The sequence below is a fragment of the Chelmon rostratus genome, chromosome 5 (assembly GCF_017976325.1).
Source record: "Chelmon rostratus isolate fCheRos1 chromosome 5, fCheRos1.pri, whole genome shotgun sequence".
Lineage (NCBI taxonomy): Eukaryota > Metazoa > Chordata > Actinopteri > Chaetodontiformes > Chaetodontidae > Chelmon > Chelmon rostratus.
The window spans coordinates 20,101,509-20,112,887 of NC_055662.1; positions in this window are offsets into that span (position 1 = coordinate 20,101,509).

Sequence of the window (11,379 nt, forward strand, 5' to 3'; positions counted from 1 at the left end):
TCACATGGAGGTCACTCACCCTCACTGGATTACAGGGGAAAAGGTAATAATATAACAGACATGAACACAGCCAGTTGCTCAGATTGATCTAGAGTGAATGTCTGACAAAAGCAAATGAACAATGAAAATGAAAGTTCATTTTCTAAAGAGACATCCTTCACTGTCACCACAATTAAGTAACAGTGGCTACAAAACAGTGTTTTTAGGAAAATCAAAAATCTTCTTGATCACACACTGTCCGCTGGTTTTGCTTAAAAGCCACAATCCTGCATTTCCACATTTATCTCAGCACAGTCACGTGGCTATAGATCTGAATTTCTGTTTGTACAGATGTCAAACTTTGCACGTATGACCGCAGTGTCACCTTGAAATACCCGACCACTCAAGAAAAGCATGAAAGTGGCTGACGAATAAACACAAGACTAGCCCGACACATACTCGTATGTGTGCTTGCGGCACACACACTCTTCCAGCCGACATAACTCTCGACGGTGTTGCCGCGCAGTCATTTGAGCAGCGCAGCCTGGATCATGCATTGTAAATGGCAATAGTAAAATATGTGCTTGGTGCCATTTGTCACCACAGCAGCCCCACAGTTCAGTGACTACCACTGGAAGTAGCTGCTACCCGCAGGGACCTGTAAAAGCCTTTTTATTCTGCCACTTTATTGGGAATGGGAAAGCAATAAGTTACACAAGAAACATATGGCACACTTGGATATGGATCAGCACGTACACTAGCAGCAGTCAATGGCAATGGGATTTTCACAGTTGCATGTGGTGGTATAACACATATATACTTTAAAGAAACTGCCAGTGACTTAAATGTAATATTTAAGTAGTGCATTATGTGACAGATGAGGCAAATCATTTTAAAATTTTGTTTAAGTAAGATATTATTTTTACTGTTACCATATTGGTGCAGACATTCATGTCCTCCTCAGGATGAATTGTCATCTGCATGTTAACACTGTAAGCGTGTTAGCATCGTGACATTAGCATCTAGCTCAAAGCACGACAGTGCCTATGTGCAGCCTCACAGAGCTGCTAGCATGGCTGCTCGTTACTTAACAATGGGTATGCAAATTAGATTAAGTTTAGAATGTGGATTTACCAACCTGGAAGTAAAAGAAAATGAACAAATGTGTCTGTTTTTCCTGGTGCTCAGTTCAAATGTGATTTTAACATGCCAAGGCTTTTTGTAGCTCAGGCCCAGTGCACATTCTGCAGACAACCCCACATTCACACAAAGCAGACAGGCCACTGTAGCAGTTATTTTAAATGTTGAATGTGAATCTGGTTCCTCCTCCTCACTTTTCACAGTTTGGATTCTTATTTCTACCACTGAGAAGGCTGAATAACTCCTCCACTTAAAGATGAACGAATAAAGATTGCAATGTGCTAACACAGTCACATTGTGGAGACTCACCATCCTTTTGGGGACAAAACACAAGTCCTCATAACATAAATCATTAAATTTTAGGGTCAAGACTTAGTTTAAGTTTAAGGGTAAGGGGTAGGGTTAGGCAAATAGTGGTTGTGGTTAGGGTAAGTCTCCAGGATGTTTGTGTGTGTGTGTACATTACCCTGCCTGTTCCAGTACCCACCAGTGCTACTTTTAACTAAACTCCCTGCGTAACGCAGTTCTCGTCTCACTTTTTCTTTGAATGTGAGAATCATCAAAGACAATCCAATATCACTTTATTCATGTTTATCATCATTACAGGGATAGATATACAGTAACTATGGAGAAAGTATGAACATATCTTCCCATTGGTTGCCCGAGCCTGCTCCCACAGCATCAAAGACACAGCGATAATGAGAGGTGGGGAAGAAGACATTAAAGGATATCACAGGTATTTTATGGTATGCAGCCATAATATGAAAAAAAGGTATATCAAAGGTCTACCGTTTGCAGTTTATTACGTTTATGCACAACAGTGTGCAACCTTTTCATTGATGCCACACAGTTATTTTCAGTATAGAAATTTGCTTTGATAAAAAAGAATAAAGGAATAGTTCCATAGTTTGGGAACTATGCTAAACCATTTTCCTTCCAAGTTAGAAGATACGATTGATACCATTCTTATGTCTGGCCGGGCACAGTGACTTCCTGGAGTCTTGTTTACCACCGTCAGGTTGCCAAGCAACCAGAGGAGACCATAAGAAGGCCCTGTAGAAACCACAACTTGTCATATTTACATCCCTGTACAGATTAATCAACAGGTACAACATGTTTAATGAACTTAAGAGGTGATGGTAGCAGACTTTATTACCTTTGGACAGAGCCAGGCCAGCTGTTCCCCTGTTTCCAGTCTTTATGAGATAAGATAGCCATCTGCTGACTGTGGCTCCATATTTACATACAGACATGAGAGGGTATTGATCATCTCATAAAAATTTGCTTCAAAATGGTTGCAGAATGATAAAAAGTATTAGATGGGGCTGTATACAGTAAGTCAAGGCAAAGCCTGGAACAGTTTAAGGGGTCAGCATGCTTGTTGGGTTGTTGAACAGTGCGCCTTCCCGACATCAGAATTGAGGGGGCTCCACTCAACGCATTTCGTACCGACAATCCAAGAAGCACGCTGACTTCCCACAGCGGTTGGCCAGATGCACAGATATGGGAGACCGAGCAGGATTAGAACTTTTCTTCTCCCTTTTCGTGTGCGCAACTGGATGAACGCCTTTAACGAGAAACTGAAGTGTGCGCCGTTCCCCCCGTCTGACCGTTGCCCCTGTCCATGTCGGCAGGCTGGGGAGTGTTCGGAATGGGTACAGATTAGAGCCGACTGTTGATTTAGGTGTTGCGCTCCGAACCGCCGCCGCCATTGCTGCGGTGGCAGAGTTCACCTGAACACATTCACAACGACAATAGAAGCAGAGATGTTCGGGTTAATCACGGTCGGCAGTCGCCCCGTCTGCCAATGAAAGCAGTTGTCTGGGTCAGTGTAGAAGTTATTCCGTTTTAAAACACCAGCCTGGAACTGGTTATGACACAGGCTTTGGGAGGGGGGGGGATTACATTAATGCACCTCTTCTGTCAGACCACCACAGTCTGGATGTGAAAGTGCAGTGTGGAGTAACTAATTAAACCCAGCAGGAATGACTTGCTAACTCCATTATTCCTTGCCTTGTAATCAGAAGAAATGCATCATTTAATAAAAATGGGAAACACACGATACAGTAAAAGTGGAATTTCTGCCTGGAGCTACACGCATATTTGCCACCAATCTCACAGAGCTGTATTACTGACTCCAGCTTCATAAACGTACAGTATGTCTGGCCTGCGTTTAGCTTCCTGGCTGGTCTCGTGCATGAAGCACAGGAATGAAACTTCACAGTGAAGTTGACAACTTTCCGGACTTTATAAATCTGACACTCGGGTGAGTGTGGGCTGTATCAATGACAAGCTAGTTTAAAAGATGAAATCGTGGTCTACTGTGCAGAAATTTACGCTCACACAAAAAAATAAATGAGCCTCATTTTAATCTTTTTTTCATTTAATTAAGCTTTTTGAAAAGTTCAATGCTCTGCTGCGAGCATCAACTGGCGGCAGGTTGACAATGAGCAGCCGGCGACCAGCACGCTGCTCATGAATGCTTCAGTTTCAGCGAAAACACAGACTGTTGACTTTCATCGTTCAACGAGTCAAATTTTGCATGGCTGGAGCACAGTGTGTCTTCTGCCATGAGAGCAACAGAGAAGTTGCTGCAGGCTCAAGCAAAAGACTAAAAACACAATCATCATCGTTACACTTTCTGGCGTTCAAGCACAAGTCTTGCTTCAGATTGCTAATCCGTTTTGTCCAACAAGCCGCTTTTGTTTGCTAATGTTCCTGTTCCTGTTCTACACGCCCAGAAAATCAAAGCAGAGGTTGCATTGCACTTCCATGTGCGTGGTGAGGGGATGCTTGTGACAATCTTTCCACGAGAAAGAGGAGCCAATCACTTGCTGTCTTCCACTCGCTAATTGAAGATATTGAGAGAGACACTCCATTCCTCGGAAAGTTAAACTTGCGACAAGCTCACATTACCAGCCTCCTGTCTCTTTACATTAGAGTTTTGTCTCTTTTATCTTGCTACCTGTAGAGGTACAACATGGTGTCATGTGTGCCATTTCCTGTGCTATCTCTATTGTATGCTACAACAGAAAGCGGGCCCCCACGGGGGTGACTAGGTTTAATCTCTTTAAGCAGTTACATAATGGCCCCCAGTTCACGTTTTAATCAGCGAATAGATGGCTGCACCCAGGGACGAATAATCACATCTATAACTTTCTAATCTAATATCCAGCTACATTCAAGTGGATTAGAGAGGAGCGGCGAGGGAGAGGAGGGGCACAGGTGGTACACCTCCATGTGAGCCAGTGTTTGTCGGAGGATTTATTCCTGTGTTATTTTGAGATGGAGAAATTGAGACGTAGCAATCGTGTGTTTCTGTCTGGACGCGTGTGCGCACATCTATATGTACGTGCATGTCCTGTCGCTCCGTTGCCAGGCACACTGTCCATAATATCAATCGTCTCAGATCACTTTTGATTTCAGTCGTTTGGCAGCTCGTCTGGTGATGAGCACTGACAATCTCATTCCCGAGATGGCTCTGCGCGACCTGCGCCGTGTCCCGTACACTGGGCGCAACATCGCCGTGGGAACAAAAGTGAATCAAGAAATGTATCCAGACAGACAGATGGACAGACGGACAGACAGGCAGACAAGGAGAGAATGTATCAGAGTCATCAAATTGAATTGTTTTCCTGGGACACACACACACACACACACACACACAGACTCACGTGGGAGGATTTAGCAGGAAACACAAAATGCTGCAGCAACAATAATGCAATTGAAAAGCCCAGCCAGCATGTGACCTCATAGGCTGTAAAGAGTGTATTACACATTTATCATAAAAAAAATGTTTGAAGTTTAATTTGTTTACATAACTACAATCTGTGTAATGGTCTAAAGATATGAGCAATACGGGACAAAGCATGAAGAAAATCAATGCAATGTTCATTGGTCGATTGTAGGTTGGACTCTTTTCATCTTCATCACGCCGTGACACCGTCCAATGCATCTTAGTTCTTCAGCGATGATTAAACATGAAGGCCATTAAAACTCCTCCAGCTCAATAAGAGGTCAGAGGGTCAAACCACTCTGATGGCAGACTTTGCGTAAAGGAGTTTTATATAGGAAATGGTTTTATTAACAATCCTTAAAAAAGGAAATGAACAAAGCAAGGACATAGGGACAGAACTCAAGAAGCCATCTAGACAAAAGACAGACAGACACTAGCAGGCAAGCAGCAAAGCAGCTGAAACGAATCCCACTCTTGCCAGTCAAAGAGCGTCACATGACTGATGGGGACAATTGCGACTGAACAGATCAAGAGAGTCTCTGTGGAAATGTCAAGTATCTTTACTTATGCTCAAAAAGTAAGTGGCATTCTTTGAATGGCTACTCGAGACAGTGTGGCAGGCTTTAGATACAATAGCTGACTTGTGTGCACATGCATACGTTGGTGTCCTTGCAGATGTGTATGTGCACACTTGGCCTTGTGCATTGTGATTCTTGTACGATGTCTACGTGTTGATGAAGATGCCTCAGTATAAATTCAGATAGGTAAAAATAGTTTATACATGAAAATTTCCATTTCAAGGAACCCTAGGATGCACATGCACGCATTCAATCACACGGGGAAGGCAATACGCGTTCCTGGCGCTGGTTTCACTGTAACCAGCTGACTGACATTCGGTAGATTAATGTGCAAGGAAATGTAGCAATGCACCACTAAAAGGTAGAAAGAACAAGACTGCAAGCTCGCAAACATGGATGTAAACAATGCACTTTGCAGATGTTCTATGAGAAGAAAATGCACACATTCATCAGGCCCCAAGGATGCATTTTGTTGAGAACACTGAATATAAACCAACCTGGTTTACAAGAAAACCCTACAGGGCATGTTTAAAGCGTGCTGTATTGGCTGTCATGGTTAAGCGGAACTGCACCTAACCATGCACTAATGAAGCATACATTAGGCAGAAGCAGGTAAACATCATGGCAGCCAGTTAAGATCTTTTATTTTAATAACAAATAGGCACAGCAACAGCCATCCTCCTTTGAGAGGGAAAGCAAACATGAGCAGGGACGAGACCACGTCAGATTTCCTCTGCGGACGATCTGCCAGCCACTGCACCAAAAGGTGCTTTCCATCACATTTTAAGTGCAAGAGAATGTTGGTAAATGTGTGCCTCGGCCAGAAAACGCTGTGTCCAGGATACACCTCATCAGATGGTGTCTAAGTGTTTGCTGTCGTCAAGGGAATCTTTAAGCACAGACAAATCTCCCTCAGCCCAGAAAACACCCCACCAGCACTTGATCTGCCGTATCCTCAAACACAGGCTGAATTTAAGGTGTCCACAAGCACCATCAGGACAAATGTTTTGTTCCTCCGCACACCTCTGTCAGAAGCTGTCCTTCTGAATGTACTCCAGGTCTCAACGACACTGGAGGCTGCTCTCTACCAGACAGTAATTAAAAGTTTGTGTGGCTACTGATTTTTCCGTGCTAATTTAGCTCTCAAAAAGAGGCAGATATGTGTAAAAATGCGTGAACATGTTTTGAATAATTCACCCCTTTACAGTGGCAGATAATAAGTCAACAACAAAGTCACTGAGAGACTCAAAAGACAAGCGGAGCAGAAAGCAACAATTTCCCAGCAGGTCTGGGGCTGCAAGCTGGCATGTCTGTGAATATGCTTCCCTCATGTCATGCCTGGTGCCACACATGCTGAGCAGAAGGTTGTTCTTGTTCAGAGCTATTATTTACAGCCTGTGTTTTGTTATCATCAATACAGGTTCCAAAAATGCTGGGAAAAAAATGTTACTGTTTAAAAATTTCAAGCACAATTAGCAGTTTGAGATGGTGTAGACCAGGAGCGAACCACCTTCAGAAGAGGAGACTCAGGAGGACTGAGGGCATCCCACAGAAACACTGAAGGCCCTGCACTGTGCTGCGACACTGGTGGGTTTTATTTCAACGGTTCTTGGACCTGTAGCACCAAAAGTTAGTCTTGTTAACTTTTATTTCAACCAAAAGCCTCCAGAGAAAAAAAAAGAAAATAACTCACATCCAAAAGAAGCATCCTGTTTGTAGTGGAAGTCTTTGAAGCCTCATAAGAAGACAGTGCATAGCTATGGCCAAACAACATTCTCCGTCCCACCACAGCCATTTGACAGATCCAGCTCTGTCATGCAAGAGGAGGCTGAATACCCACCATCTGTTTCTGCTGCCTACCAGAATACGCCACCGTAGCATGGATCAGTGGGTGGTCCCACTTCACTGCGGCATCTCCACTATGAGGAGTTTTATTACCGAACCACAAAGCTCAGACACAGTCGGTCGAGAAGCGCACATAAAAACCTGCTTATGCTGCTCTGATGTCATTTTTTATTAAAAACCACACATGGGTTTCAAAACCCAAACATCAAAACAGTGTTTCAGCAAATACCATTTATGTTATCATCCAAAATGTTTTTCAAGGAAACGCTTTCTATTTCACTTCTTTGTGCAAAGTGTTCATTAAAAGGCTCCGTCCAAATCCAGTGTTTTCTTCCTTACAGCATTTTGTCAGCAAACAATTCTCGTGTTGAAAGTGTTGACAGCGTAGCAGCGCTCTAACCTGAGAATTTAACACCGCTTGTTCAATTAAAGGTGAATTTTAACGGCTGCGTTAACGGTCCACATACAGTAAATGGCTTTCTAAAAGGCGTCGCCATTTAAACGCAGAATTTGAACTAATCAAAGGGAACAAAACAACTTTGCTGGCTTTGCTGTGAGCGCAGAACATTTTACGCACGCCTCGTTGCATCTCACAGACTTAAAAAGTGGTTTCACTGTTCACTGTGAGGCTGGACTCTTACTGGAGGCCTCTTTCCCAGATGGAGGCCGCGTGTTTCACCTCTTAACGAGCGTGTTGTGACTGTATGTACTGTTTGTTTCTGTCGAAAAGGGCGATGTCTAAAGTACCCTACACTAAAAACAGGCTTAGTGTGTAGTTCAGATGCAGTACCAGGGAGCTACAAAGTAATTTCTACCTGTGTTACTGCTGCACACTCAGCCCATATTGATCTTAGCCTGTTTGGGAGGGGTTGTCGTATCCTGACCATTACCTGTAATAGGACGTAAGTGTGTTTTCTGATCATGTGCTTCGACAGGTGGCTTGTGGAGACAAAATGGCATTTTGAAGCTGTCACACATCACCTGTGTTAGATGTCTTCTGCCATATTTCCCCAGAGAAATACTCCTGTAGCTTTACAAATGACTCTGAATTTATGTGTGCGCGCGCATGTCGATTCCAAACAGGCTTCAAGAGTGTTGCAGGGCCATTACTACTTCAGCTTTCAAATATGAGTTAATTGTAGGATTTCAAGTGAAAACAATAAACTGCTGAAGGCTGTGACAGATGCAGATGTGCTCCACTGGCCAGAAACAGACAACAGTTAATTCCCTTCCTCGTTCTAGGTGTTAATGTCCAGGCAATCAACCCAAGCGCTTTTTGATTAGCTCATTATTAATTCAAGCACACTCCCCGAACCTCAAATCACACTTGATTACAACTGTGATTCAAGCAGTGACCAATATTAATGTAATTAAATAATTAGGAGCTTGCTGCTGCAGCATCCTCTTTGTGACTGCAAGGGACAGAGAGACATTTCTGCTTTTAGAATATAAATGAAAAAAGCAAACTGAGCTGAAGATAAGGGGCAGGAGGCAGAGAGGAGGAGGCGGGGAGAGGAAAAGTGAGCGAGGGTGTTTGTGCATGTGGAGGAATGCTTCGTCCGTCCACGTGTGAGGAGAATATTTTAATAGAGATTAGTCTGAACGAAGAACGTCAGATAATGTTCTTTTAGGATCGATTGAGAACACTTACTGATGTCTCCACAGAACGCATTAGAGATGCTGACAGTCTGCTGGGCCGCCTGGTTTGGACTAAGTAGCGATAAGCAAGCTGCCACATACGATGACTTTAATAAGAGGTGCCACTTAGCTTAGTGAAAAGCATTTACATATGGGCTGTTATGACTTTTGCTTGAGTAATTTGAGTAATTCCCTCACTGGGCAAACATGGATTTTATCTGCAGGTTTCTGACATCTGACCAGTTATGGCGAACTCTAAAGCAGCGAGAGTTTGCTCTTCGTCAGTGAGCTGAACACTCATTTCCACTGCCTCAGTTTGCTTTCCTTTGAATTTACATACTGTTGCATGCAGGCCCATTGAAGTATTTTCACAACGCATGTTTGGCTTGTTGTGCCTGGTCGCTTGTTTATTCAGCACTCTAATAAACTGAGAAATAATGAAATATCCTGCAAGTTAGACTTATCCTGTCTCCTTGCCTCAAGACTCATTTCCAATACTATTCCCGTTGATTTCAAAGTAAGATTCTGCCCTGAATATTCTGTATTTAATAACACTTCACCTTCATGAAAGCACATTAAAACCAAGGCAAAAATACACACAAACAAGAAATAGAGACAGAAATAATCTGCTGCCGTTCATCTGGAAACAAGGGAGTTCCTGAAAACCTGGCTTTTTGGAGATAAGAGTTGCTCATGTGATGGCAGCCTGGTTGCCGGATGATTTCCATCCACGTCCTCCTATCTCCTCATCTATTCCCCTGAAGATGAAAGAAAACAGTTTGCAGCTACTTACTGGGACCCTGCAACACATTAGTGGCTACTGCCACGGCCTTCAAAGAGTGCAGGTCTGTGTGTGTGTGTGTGTGTGTGAGAGAGAGAGAGACAAAGTGAGACAGAGAGCTTCAACTCGTGTGTGTGCGCACATGCGTACGTGTGTGTTTAAGAGTCACTGTGTGTGATTGCCTGCGTGTGTTCGCGTGTGCACGTGTGCGTGCTTGCTGACATTCTAAAGAGGTGTAAGGTCAAGGTTCATGTCAGCTCGACTCAGCTGTCACCCCCTGAGCTCTTTATAAAATCCCTCGCAGCTCTTTCAGCTGCTGTTTGAACATCATCAATCTGGCAGAGGCTGTAAACCTCAAGGCTGTGGAGGCTTTCACAGACACTCTGCTGTGGATTCATTTGACCAAAAAAAAAAAAAGTCTTTTCATCTGTGACTTAAACGTTTGGAAATGTTTGTCAAAAACTTAACATGTCTGACAAATTTCAAGGCAAATAGAGTAACAGGATCCAAATAACGCGGTCCAGCCAACATTCAACTGAGCTCTGCAAATGTGTTGCATGGTGGCAGATTTGCTGTTGTCATGTTAGCAAACTGTTACAGAGTCCTGATTTGATGGCTGAAGTTGTTCCGACAACAGGAGGTGAGCGCTCGAACGTGCTTGCGAGCGGGGGGTGGATTTAGACTGAAGTAGTGACTTATAGCGACTGACAACTTCCTCTGCTTTTTCCAATATACAAATATACACGCACTGGATTTCATTGTGAATTCAAGCTGAATACCACCTACGAACAGCAAGTAGCATCTTTTTTGTGTCTTTTAAGCCGCCTCGTCGACAGGGCTGGTGTTGAGATGAGTGTTTGACACAAAAGTGAAGAAGCAGCCCAGCACTTCATGCAAAAACCACCAATAATGTAGGAAAAAAACATCTGTTAACACTTTATATTAAGATAAATATATTCACTGTTAACTAGTTGCTTATTAGCAGCATATTGGCTCTTTATTAGTCATTATAAAGCATTTATAAATGCCTTATTCTGCATGAACATCAGGCCAGGCCATTAACTATAGTAAGAGTTTCCCTTCAATAACCTTCTAATTACTGCTTACTGATAGTAAGTGAGGAGGTTGTTGCACATGAATTATGATCTTAATAACCTAACCCTAACTCCCAGAGTACAGCATTAATAACTGCTTTATAATGACTAATAAAGAGCCAGTCTGACACTAATATTCACGCCAGTGCAGTAAGCAACTGGCTAATGGTGAATATGTGCATCTTACTGTAAACTTTTTTGAGGATGGACAAATGTGCCAGATTTTACTATTTTGTTTGTGATGTTGTGCCTTTAAATTCACATCCAAAACTATTTTGACACATGTGAACAGAAAAGCGAGCGAAAATGTGACCTTTTAAAGGACAGTCAGGTACTTTCACCTAATCTACAGGACTGTAATAACACAGGTACAGACTGACACCTCTTTAGTTTGAGATATCGAGATCTAAAATGTCTTAAATGGATATATGGTGTTTTAAGAGAGAACGTTTCAGTGTCAAACTTTTTTTTTTTTTATTATTTTTTTTTTTACAAATTCCATTAAAACTATTGGAATTCACAGCAGGTTTACTGTGTTAAGAACTGAAAAAATGGCTTCCATCTATTTGTTCAACTTAGAACAACGCC